This window comes from Triturus cristatus, chromosome 11 (assembly GCF_964204655.1).
Source record: "Triturus cristatus chromosome 11, aTriCri1.1, whole genome shotgun sequence".
In the NCBI taxonomy this organism is placed as follows: domain Eukaryota; kingdom Metazoa; phylum Chordata; class Amphibia; order Caudata; family Salamandridae; genus Triturus; species Triturus cristatus.
Window position 1 is genome coordinate 1,101,222,353 of NC_140594.1, and position 12,909 is coordinate 1,101,235,261.

The following is a 12,909-nucleotide window of genomic DNA, read 5'->3' on the forward strand; positions in this document are numbered from 1 at the left end:
ATAGCCCCGAAAGGGTAGCGTTAAATATGAGCCTATGTTCCTTAATGCCCACTGGGCTCATACTGCCCACAATACAGAATTTAACTAGGCCAACGGCATATGTGCTCCCCTAAAATAGGTCCTGATGGAGGGACGACACATTTAGGTTGTGCAATGTAAATGCCGCTATTACAAGACTCATTACTTTTGCAAACTCGAGTGGATCCGACACGTACATCTCCCCCTCCCTTCAAGCGCATGCTTCTGGGCACACCGGGGGAGGGGGAGTAAACAACTGAGTACAGACCTCTCGACAGTCACACAACATGAAAATCTGGCAGCAGGGGTTGAACCATAAAGCCAGTCGATAATACATCTGCTGCAGTCCAGGGGGGCGGGCTGTGAAGAGGTGCAACATATTGTAAAGAAACAGGTGAAAAGTTTCTTTTTTTTAACGAAAAATCGATCGGGTTGAGACAAGCCGATAGTTACGAGGCAGCTGACCAGTCCACCAGAAAAACAAGCATTGGCCGCACGGCAGTAAAAGTAACGCCGCGCGGCCGTAAAAGCGAAAGTCATCGCGATCGCTCTGAAAGCGAAAGTGATCGCGATGACTCGCTAAAGCACGAGTTTTCAAAGTGCTGCTGGCACGTGCACGCTCGCGTGAACGCAAGCACTAGGCCAGTCAGCAGCACTTTGAAAACTCACCTCCAAAATGTCTCTCCGAGCCAGCGCATGCGCTGGGCTCAGCGAGACCTAAAAAAAGAATTAACATATACAGTGTCTTCCAGTTTGTCTGTTCTGGTGCTGAGGTGATGCTGTGCTGATGCTCAGGTGATGCTGAGTTATACTGACATGGTGCTGAGGTGGTGGTATGCTTGTGCGGAGGTGGTGCTCAGGAGGTGCTCAGTGATGTGAAGGTGGTGCTGAGTGATGCTGAGTTGGTGCTGTGTTGGTGCTACGCTAATGCTGAAGTGGTGCTGCATTGGTGATAAGGTGGTGCTGCGCTGATGTTGTGCTGATGCTGAGTTGGTGCTGAGGTGGTGCTGTACTGGGGCTGAATAATGATGATGTGGTTTTGTGGTAGTGCTCAGGTGCTGCTGAATGACGCTCAGGTGGCACTGCGATGGAGCTGAGTGGTGCTGAAGTGGTGCTACGCTGATGCCGACAAGGTGCTAAGGTAGTACTGCGGTCATGCTAAAGTGGTGCTGTCGTGGTGCTGAGTAATACTGAGGTGGTGCTGTGCTGCACTGGGGCTGAGTGATGCTGAGGTGGTGCTGTGGTTGTGGTGGTGCTCAGGTGCTGCTAAGTGAAGCTCAGCTGGTGCTGCAATGGTGCTGCTGTAGTGGTGATGAGTGACGCTGACCGGTGCTGAAATGGTGCTGTGTTGATGCTGGGGTGGTGCTGCGATAGTGTTGCACTGATGCTGAGGTGGTGCTGTAATTCTGATGCCGTGGTACTAAAGTGGTGCTGTGCTGGTGCTGAGTGATGCTGAGGTGGTGGTGCTATGCGGGTCTATGATATTTCTTTTCAGAAATTCTGTCTGCATTCAGTATCTTAAACCCGCTGAAGAGGATAAAGTTCAACACGTTGGCAGCAAAAACAATTAAATAAACATACATATAAATCAGCTTAAACACAACAGCACCACCATTAATTTCTAGTAAATACAATTTTACAGCTTAAAATAACTATGACGGAACGGAGGGAATAGAAAGAGCTGCAACAAAAACAAGGCTTTGTAACACTTAGACAAAAAGAGAAGTTCCTATTTAAAGTCAACAGCACTATAACATTTTGAGTGGTGCAACTGTAAGGGAATTAAACAACAGCCTATGAAAACAAATACAAACTCGGACTGTTGAGATCTGGTTACATTGATATGCCCATCGTGGACTGTATGCAGAACACCGAGCTGGCTGGCTCTTTCTTTCTGTTTATCTACCAGAAAGCAGATTTATGAGGAAGGTGATAAACAGCAAGAAACTTAGGGGCATATTAACATCGGCCAGCGATAATCGCTGGCCGTGCTTAGCGATAATTATATTATCGCAGGCTATCTCTGGTATTTATCGCCCTGGTAGCGCGTTATTAACAACGTGTTACTCCAGGGCAATAAACATTCCAGAGGTAGCGAGGTTATCGCCCTTTTGCTGGGAACATCGCTGGTTTTCCAGCGATGTTCGCTGCAAAAGGGCGATAACCTTACTGATACGACCCACAGGGTTGTATCAGCATAATCCACCCCCAGGGCCGGACTGGCCGTAGCGGGCACCGGGCAATCCCCCGGTGCGCCGCACGGGTGGGGGCCGGTTTTGGGGCCCTAAGGGCCGTTTTCTTGTTACAGGGCCGATTTTGCAGCTTAGCTGCAAAATCGGCCCTGTATCAAAATCGGCCGAAAACCGGCCGTGGCAAAGAGCTCGGGGCCCCCCAAAGCCTGGGGTGGGGGGGGGCAAGCACTTTGCCAGGGCCGGTTTTGGGTCCCAGTCCGGTCCTGTCCACCCCGTATGTTAGGGATGGCTAAATCAGGATTTTAGCAGACGTTAGGTTTTGGCGAAAACGTAAGTTTTCGCCAAAATCTAATGTGTGCTAAAATCATGTGGGCTGCCTTGTAAATATCGCAATGTAAACATCAGTGATATTTGCAAGGTAGTCCATCTTGGGTACGCCCACTAATGCCCACTTTGCATCTCATTGGAGATGCAAAGGGCGGCGTTGGGAAAAAGGGTGCTAACATGCGATTATGCATGTTAGCACCATCTTGTAAATAGGGCGCTGGTTTTATCTCCGCTTATTTGGCTTTGTAAGCCAAAAAAGCAGAGATAAAGGCCTTGTAAATATGCCCCTTAGCCTCTTTGCAGGAGCTGGGCAGCATCTGTGTGTGGAGGAGGGGACAGATATTTGGCACAAATCTATGGCGGCTTCAGATCGCCAATTCCTGAGGTATATCACCCGATAAAATTAAAATCTATGACTGACTTGGTGCGGATGGGGGAAGGCGAACATTAATAGCAGGAAGAGGGCAGGAGAGTGCACTAACATGAAGAACAGCTAAAAATACAGACAGGAGGGTCAAAAACAAGAGACAGTACTTCAGAGGACATTCCAAGTTGGAGCAACATTTAATTGCCATCATTACTTCCACAGGCTGATTTTTGCATGCTGCATGCTCCAGGAACTGTAATGTGTTCCCAAGGCTTAGAAGTACACAGGAGGGAGGTTTCAAGCTGTTAGTCCAAAAGTCACATTTTAAAAGAACACTGCATCGCTCCATTAAAGTCCACAGGGCCACGGCGGCTGCAGGAACGCGAGACAACTAATCTGAGGTGGGAGACTGGCCCCGGTGAGTGAGCCTTCTGTTATCTGTTCATAATTGTCACTTTTGCACGAGATGTTATTTGCACTTTTTTCAGATCACACAAACATCTTTATCGAAGAAATAACACACCTCGAGAGCATTAACGGTGATTAAACGCGGCATTAAAAGGCTGAAAAACGTATAAAGCCCGGGACTCCTGCAGAGAGTTGCTGCTGAGGAGAGCGGCTTGAATAGGCACCCCAGCATAGAACAGTGAAACCATAATTAAAAGAGTTATTAAAGGAGTGAGAGCAGCGTGACAGGTTTATGTCAAAAGCGCCCTTCAGCTACCTCACTACTGAGGTGAGGTGATCTGGATCAATTACATGCAAAGGAGAATCTACTCCGAAGAGATGGTGCTGCAGAATGTGCACATGCCAATCCCCCAAAGCATCTCCTGCCTTGCCAGTCAAATACCTTAGTAGAGTCCAAGAGGGTGCAAGAGGGAAGCAGCCGGTGAGGCATAGCGCGCCTGGCTGGGCAGAGTGCGGAAGTCAGGAGAAGCGCTGGAATCCAGGAGCCGGCTCAGGCTCGACCTAGAAAGGAGGCAGCGCTTAATGTAGAATGTTATCTCCGGCTTCCCTCCCCAGCCCCCACCCTCTCCTCCAGAACAGGTCCTCAGTGGTGGATATCATTTGCAGCCAAAAAAAAAAGCATTTGCAATGCAACAGGTCTTGCATTTGCAAGAGTTTGAGCTATTGCCATTGTAGATGAGAATGCCTTTTATTTATGTGTTTTGGAAAAGCTGCCTGCGGTGCATAAACACGCCCTTTGTACTTATAGTCCTTGATTACAAAAAAGAAGGCTGGCAGTAAAAGAGGCATAGTAACTGCCAGCGTTGCTTCTCGTAAGCAATGACTGCAAGTACAAAGTGCATGTTTACGAACCACTTGCAGGTTTGTAAAATACAGAAATAAAAGAAATTGGTATTTACAATGCCAATAGCTCAAACTCTCGCAAATGCGAGACCTGTTGCATAGCAAATGCTCGTGTTCTTACTGCGTAGTAGAAACACCCTTTGTGGAAAACAACAATCGCGCCCTGCCAGCTCGTCTTGCAGGCATTCACAGATATACAGACCTACAATATGTTTCCTATATTGAGGTTTTCGAATGTTCCGTTTTTTTAAAGCACACTAAAGATTGGGGGGGGGGGGGGTGTTGGTGGGGGTTGGTAGTTATACACTGGTAAAGGAAGTCCACCAGTCATCTATACCTGAATATTCCCTCCATCGCCTCATATCTCAAACCGTTGGCTATGCAGCTAACCTCCACCCAGGCGCGCAACACCCATTGGACTTAAAGGGCTTCAGCCCCCCCCCCCCGTCGTGTGTGGCAGCCCGGGATGAGACACCTTCCCGGGCACACACACAGCCGCACCCGAGCACTTCACAGGTATTTAAAAGACCATTTGCATGTTAATGAGGCCTTGCTGTTGTTTCACCCCTTCTAAGAGTCCCTGCAGCTCCACTCTGCCTATTGCTTAAAGATTCAGCCCCCCCCCCGAAATTTTTTCTTAGCCCCCCCCCCCCGAAATTTGGCTCTAGTTGCGCCTCTGCCTCCACCTACCTGACTGAAGGACTCTGGGAGAGCCTTGTCCTCACCAGACTAAGCATGGAATGGCTTTCTGAAACAGGCAAAGCCAGCAAAAGATGATGACCCAAACAGGCGATCCAACAGACAACCACAATCACATTTCAGACAAAAAAAGTATTGGCAAACTTGTATTAAAGTGTGAGGATGAAGGAAGAGGGCATGGCCAGACATTGCCTAAATGTGAAGACGAAGGAGGTCCACAATAGTATTTTAAAAAAGGCGAAGGAGGGGTAACGCCCACCTTTAACTTGTGAGGGCCTGAGCCTGGTGAGGTAGCCTGTCTGCTTTCTTCCACTGTTCCACCAAGATTTTTGGAACTGTAAGGCTCCTATCACCAGCAGCGAGTGATGGATGATCTGTGGCCCAAAACGTAATCCCAAGTAGTAATTGTAATGATTCATTATTAATATTTAGACCGGACTAAATATTGATAATGAATTATTACAATTACTACTTGGGATTACGCTTTGGTTTGCCCACAGATGAGTGCAAATATCCTTTTGTGTGAATATTAATCCAAAATGAGGGATGAATCCTATCCACTAAAAACACAAACGTGTGTGTCCATCCCCTATTTCTCCTTATTTTTCCAGATGTGGTCTGGATGAGATGCCCATAGATTTGCCATAGCAGCCGAGAGTCCACATCTGTTTGGTGGCATGCCCCGAAGTTAATCTCTGTGCATGTTTGAAACACAATAAACCATATCTACTTAGCAATAACTACTCCCTATTAGCGTACATAAATCCAGTCACAACAGACTGGAGGGGATGTCAAACGATGTGATTATACTAACTCTAAAAGGCTCATATTTATCTGTCATAATGGCAAAATAAGGTGAAGCTCCACTCAAGCCTGTGGAAGAGCAACATTGTGACGCGACCTAAGTGAATCCTGACTTGGTGCTTCCTGAAGGCTTGCAGGTGCCTAGTGGCTATTTCCTCAATGCTAGCACTAAACATTGAAGCTGTCCACATGGCCTTGCTGCCACTTCTTGCTCTTGTTTTAATTTTAATTGTTTTAATATTCTATTACACACAGTATTAGATAGGTTGCCACAAAATGTGTGAAGACATTTTGGCCGGATTTACAAAGCCATTTAGCACTGTCGACCAAGGCACAAAACACCCCACTGATAAGATGGAAAGCAACTAACAAGAAATGAAGCAAAAGTACAAGCAAGTCTTCCTGGTAACCTATACACGCTAGCCCCTCCAACAAGTATATTTTCTTTATGTGGAGACCCCCAACTAGCCCAATCTTCAGCACCCATCATTCAACCGTTTTTTTGCAACTCGACCCGAAGTTATTGGAGCGCTTTACATAAGCACCAGTTATGTTACACAAGGACACGTTCGTTTTGGTAGGCACAGGGAGAATAAATGATTTGCCCAGATTCACAGGATGTTGAGCCGACCTGGATGCCCAGCTCCAGAGTCGGCAGCACTGGCCTTTACGCCATATTGCTGCTGTGATGAGAAAGCACACCTATCACCACGCACGTGGCTTGCTGCTAGAAGTAGTGTCACTGGGCCCCAATTGCTGGTCATGCACATGAACAGTGGTTCCCTTACTTGTTTTTTGTCCCAAAGGGTTCACACCAATAGTTACCAGACTTTGAAAATGGAAATCAGGGACAACTTAAAGTCTGCTGACATCATTTACTTTTTAGTTATAAATCAGGCGGTACAGCTTTGTGGCACAATGTCAACTGTGCTGTTTTAACACAGCATTTAGGGTCTCATTTTAAAATGACCACAATTACATGCACTAATTTTATACTCTGTAAAATTACACATGGTAAATGCTGGCTCAGTGTGTGTGGTATTTACCAGATGAGGTATTACTTCATCAGATTGAACTTGGCACCACTGGTGTTAGATAATACAGTAATATTGTGAGATCTCTCCCCCCCGCCCATAGGACAAAAGCATGAATAACGCATTTCTACCATTGTTATGGTATTATAGATTTACAAAGTGCTCCATCCATCTCACTGAGACACCATATAGCAGACCTTGTTTGAACAACCAAGTGCCTTCTGGGTGCTGTAGTCCTGATCCACCTCAATTAATAAAACTGCAACGAAGTTCGACATTACAATTATTTGTATATGGAAACCCCAAAGGCGGCCCAGGTAGCATTGAGTCAGCTGGTATCCGTCTGTTTATATTAGGTGATCGTATGAGGGCATGTGGTTAAAGAATGTCCAAATAAGTCAGTTTTTAGGTCTCGCCTGGCGTTGGAGCGTGCATGCGCTCCTTGCCTGCGAGAGCTATAGTAAACAAGATTTAGAAAGGAACTTGAATCCGCGCCCCTCTTTCCAATTGGCTTGCATAATCCGTTATGGTAAACTGTGGCGCGTGATTGGATATCGGGCTTTGTTGTTACCGCCCTTTCGCTTTTTGGGACGGCCCATGGTGACTGGCCCACGCCATTTTTGTTTTCGTAGCTTTTTTTTTATCACGAGGTGCTTTCTTATTTATTTTGTTCAATTGAATGGAGGAGGAAAGCTTGGAATGCTATTGTCTGTCCCTCGCAAAGCAATCATTTAGCAGACAGCAGTTGTCCTCGGCACGGAAAGAGCTTAGTCACAAACGCTAGGCGGAAAAGAGCCCTGTGAAGTAGCGACGCCATAAAATGGCCTTGCACATGATGAAGGAGCCCTGGCACAAAATAGCTTGTTTTTTTTATCACGAGGTGCTTTCTTATTTATTTTGTTCTGGGTTGCGTGGAGGAGGAAAGCTTGGAATGCTAGCGTGTGTCCCTCGCAACACAATCATTCAGCTGGCAGGATTGCAGACAGTAGTTGTCCCCGGCACCGAAAGAGCTTAGTCACAAACACTAGGCAGAGAAGGGCCCTGTGAAGCAGCAACGCCATAAAATGGCCTTGCACGTGATGAAGGAGCCCTGGCACGAAAGAAGGGGGCAGAGACAAACACACGCTTCCCTTGGCGACAGCACTTTCGGGGCCACTCTCTTCGAAAGGCTGGTGTAGTGTACGGCTCTGATGTCTATACCCGGTATCACCTTTGCAAAATGTAGCACTGGTTGCAGAGTGTGCTCATTGAAGCCCTAAAAGGGACTATACCCCTCCCTCCGCCTTCTGCTCCTGCACCCTCACCTCCCCTTCTCCACTATACCCCTTTCCGCAGTATCAGTGCAGACAGTACCGCCTGCAACACACTCAAAGCCACCCCTTTCCAACCACCCGGATTATACCTAATATTGCACGTGAAAGCAGTTGAACAATACCCCTCCTTTATTGCTAATATTATTACTAATAACAATGCTAATAATTGGAACAGCAACAATGGGGCCCTTTTAAAAAGCCCCACTTGGAAGTCCTGACAGGGAGAAAGAAGTATTAATTTGATAAACCTTTCAGTACCTGACCGGTGCCAGTCTTCAGAGAATAGCGCTTAATTGATAGATTTGTTTTCTAGCACATTATTTACATGTGCAGACTTACCAACGCACCAGCACATGGAATAACCCAGACGCACAACCTGGAGTCCAGGAACACGGACCCACGCACAGCCAGCACCACTCATGAAAATGCGTTTCCACATTGAGACTGTCGATTTTTGTCAGTGAGGTGCGTTATTACAAAACAAAACAGAACCGCTCTGCTCATGTGACAGAAATTGTTATTGTGTCATAGAATGGTATGTTGAGTGGACCAGGAAGTATCACTCCTGTTACCCTGCACCCCCTCCCCTACGCCTCTAGACGGCACAGGGTACTCTTCTCCTGTTTTTGCCTGTAATTCAGATGGTGAACGCCTATCTGAGTTTGTATGTGTAATTAGCCATACTCACCTGCAATTGGTATATGTGTGTGTGCGAGGTCACCTCTAATGCACATATGGGGCCATGTGTCTGTGCATGCGCCTTCTCCTATTTCACAGAGTATGTGCGCGATTGCCCCCGTGCTGACAGGCTGTAATGCACCTATAGATGTATACATTTTTGCTTCTGTACAGTAGGCCCGGTATCTTTTTCCATGACGTATGTTTATGCATCATACACCATCAATGCAGAATTTACACTATGTGTTGGTGTTGCTAATGACCATATTGTGTTTTCATTCGTTGGCACTCGTGAGCACATTTGTATTTACTTTTCAAAAACACGAGGGGATTTGCACTTCTGTTGTGCAGCAGGTACTGGGTATGCCTATGTTAGGGCCCGTTTTTGGTTGATACGTGTCTCTCACTGAGATATGACATCGTGTTCCTCAGGGCTGTTACTCCTGATTTATGTATGTATTCACACAGAGGCGCAACTAGAGCCAAATTTCGGGGGGGGGGGGGTGGGGGGGGGAGGTTTCTAAGAAAAAATTTCGGGGGGGGGGGGGCTGAATCTTTTAAGCCATAGGCAGAGTGGAGCTGCAGGGGCTCTTAGAAGGGGTGAAACACCAGCGCGGCCTCATTAACATGCAAATGGTCTTTTAAAGACCTGTGAAGTGCTCGGGTGCGGCTGTGTGCGCGCCGGGAAGCTGTCTCATCCCGGGCTGCCACACTCGAGAGGGAGGGGGTGGGGCTGAAGCCCTGTGAGTCCAATGGGTGTTGCGCGCCTGTATTCACACATTTCTCTCTCTCCCACACACTTGCGCAAGCGCGCCCCGCCCCTCCCGCCTCAGACTAGTTATGATAATTGAATCTCCGAACAGACTTGCTCCTATAAAGTGAGAGACAGACAGGCGTATCTCGAGCCACGTGTGTTTTTATTTTCACTTATTTCACCCATACATACGTCGCTAGTATGTAGCACATTATTGAATAGTAATATCACAGATCGCTGGGGGGTTCCCACTGGGGCGCCTTGGCAGGCTGCACACAGAACATACTTTGCCACGCCCGGGCATGTACGCATGCACCCGGAAGACACCCTATAATTATTATAATTCTAACCAATCGCCTTTTCAATAACCGATAAAATGCGCAGTAGTTGATGACAATGGATCTCGGGAAATGGCAACGAGGAATGCATGGACGGGGTGCAAACTGTGCCTCGGGTTACATACCCTTCCCTGATTTAGGCTTCTTAACCAACTGAGCCAGGGTCGGACTGACATATAGGGCAACCAGGCAGGGAGGGCCCCAGGGCTGGTCTGGCAAGGCAGTGTGTGCACGCCCCAGGGCTGGTCTGGCAAGGCAGTGTGTGCACTGTTTTTTCTGGCTGTTTGTTGGCCTCTTTTATGGTCTGCTAGGCCAGGTTTTTCTGTTGATTTTCCTAATATGAAAACAAACATTGCCTGCAGCAAGGTAATATCCATGCAGACTTCCATGCAGTGTGCCTTTCCAAGTTCCAAAATGCCAAATTTGAAAACATGGGCCACGTTTGGAGCCTTCTAATTCACTAACGAGGGGCACTTTTATTTTTGTGCCCAGGCCTATCTTCTGTCCCAGTTTGACTCTGAACTGAGCTATCTTAACGCTCACTGGTACTGGGAGCTAAATAGTTGGAAGTTGGAAGGGCCATCATAAAACAACAGAGCGTCGGAGAGAACTGCACAGTGATGCACTGGGAACAATGCAGCACGGGTAAAGAACTGATGTGTAAAAGAGCTAGTAATGCATGGTTTACAGGTCACCCAATATCCCCAAGAAAACGTGTGTAATTGCAATCTTTCACCACAACGGCATCCCCTATTTTTAAGTCGCGCATTCGAGATCTCTTGTATATACTTTAGTCCCGCTTAGGGACTTTTTTTACGCTCAACTGCCTCTATTTAACTGTGTTGATAGAAAATGACCAGTAGAGGTCAGTAAAATACCAGAATTGCTTTCTGCTTGTTCAACTGCCTCTATTTAACTATCTTGATAGAAAACGATCCGTAGAAGTCAGTAAAATACCAGAATTGCTTACTGCTGAGGGACTTTCTTTTTTAAATTTTTCTGGCAACTGCCTCTATTTAACTTTCTTGATAGAAAACAACCAGAAGAGGTCAGTAAAATACCAGAATCACTTTAGCATTCTCTAGATTCCAGTCCATAGAAATTGTCTTCCATGAGCACCCGTAGAGAAATATATTTTTTCCAATCTTGTATTTTCAGTGATATGACCACCAGACCCAAGGGACCTCAAGAACATCCGGCCCATCTCCCTGCTCCCATTCCCAGCGAAGGTCATCGAGAAAACCGTCAACAAACAACTGGCCCACTACCTCGAGGAGAACAACATCCTGGACCCATCCCAGTCTGGGTTCCGCAGCAACTACAGCACCGAAACGGCTCTCATCACCGTCACCGATGACATCAGAGCCCTGCTGGACAACGGCGAGACCGCAGCCCTCATCCTCGTGGACCTTTCAGCCGCTTTCGACACGGTCTGCCACCACACCCTATACACTTGCCTCCAAGACGCAGGAATCCGCGGCAAAGTACTGGACTGGACCACCTCCTTCCTCTCCGACAGAACACAGAGCGTCCGATCTGAAGCATCCAAAATCATCTGCGGCGTACCCCAAGGATCATCCCTCAGCCTGACCCTGTTCCACATCTACATGGCCACGCTCGCACGCGTCGCCAGACTGCATGACCTCAACATCATCTCCTACGCCGACGACACACAGCTGATCCTCTCCCTCACCAAAGACGCTCAAAACCAACCTCCACGAAAGAATGAAAGCCATCGCTGAGTGGATGAAGAACAGCCGCCTGAAACTGAACTCGAACAAGACGGAGGTCCTCATCCTCGGCGCCACCCCCTCAGCCTGAGACGACTCCTCGTGGCTGACTGCCCTGGGCACAGCACCGACCCCCACGGACCACGCACGTAACCTGGGATTCATCCTCGACTCAACACTCTCCATGACCAAGCAAGTCAACGCCATCTCATCCTCCTGCTTCAACACCCTCCGCATGCTCCGAAAGATCTACAGGTGGATCCCCAGCGACACAAGGAGAACGGTTACCCAGGCTCTTGTCAGCAGCAGACTGAACTACGTTAACACCCTCTACGCAGGAGCCCCGGCCAAACTGCTTAAACGACTGCAACGCATACAGAACGCTTCCGCACGCCTAATTCTTGACATACCTCGCCTCAGCCACATCACACCCCACCTCAGAGTCCTACACTGTCTCCCCATCAACAAAAGGATCACATTCAAGCTCCTCACCCACGCACACAAGGCACTCCACAACACCGGACCAACATACCTCAACAGACGACTCAGCTTCTACACCCCAAACCGCCAGCTCTGCTCCGCAGACCTCGCCCTCGCCACCGTGCCACGCATCCGAAGAATGACCACCGGCGGCAGATCATTCTCCTACCTCGCTGCCAAGTCCTGGAACGCCCTCCCCATCCTCCTCAGGAAGACCGAAGACCTTCTGACCTTCAGGAGGCTACTCAAGACCTGGCTGTTCGAGCAGTAGCTGCACCCCCCCACCCCCACAGCGCCGTGAGACCCTTACGGGTGGGTAGCACGCTCTATAAATGCCTTGATTGATTGGTTGATTGATTGACCACTGAAGGCCCTGATTTTATATTATAAAACAGAGCTTTGGACTATACCATTTCCCACTGAAAGGCAATATTTCTCACCATGTGTTCCCATACCTGGCGTGTCACACAGTTTGGTGCTTACTTTCCCTCCATGTTAAAGAACTGTAGATGTTTCAGCACCCAGGCTAATGTACTGCATAGCTAAATACATAAAAGGTCCCAAAAGCGAGACCGATTGCGTTGCAAATGCTTGTTCTTTTAGCTTGCATCAGAAGTGCAGAGGGGATTTAGATTACAGGCCTTTGTTTCGATAGTTTAGAGGTATTAGCCCTGCTTTTCTCATGCCAGCCGCTTCATGTGGAGTGTCCCAACCCTGTAAACAGATAACATCAGGAATTTAGAGTAAAGCAAGGAATCGTCTGAAAATGTGCAACTCACATCTAAATACTCTAAAGATCTACGTGTGCCTTGTTCGTTATAGTATAATTCTGCAAAATGAAAGGAAGTCATCTGGGACTCGCTG

At 47.7% G+C, this 12,909-nt stretch overlaps 1 protein-coding gene across 2 annotated transcripts in view; it reads right to left on the reverse strand.

The window, feature by feature from the left end:
- The window catches only part of LOC146786070 (dehydrogenase/reductase SDR family member 4-like), a 227,943-nt gene extending 223,855 nt beyond the window's left edge, over positions 1-4,088 (reverse strand). Inside the window, exon 1 of one of the 2 annotated variants that reach the window (XM_085635496.1) lies at positions 3,755-4,088. The gene's annotated coding sequence lies outside the window, so the exon portion shown is untranslated. Of the gene's footprint in view, positions 1-3,681 lie in introns of both variants that reach the window. The other variant, XM_085635497.1, reaches the window with a different exon arrangement.
- Positions 4,089-12,909: the final 8,821 nt, after the last annotated feature.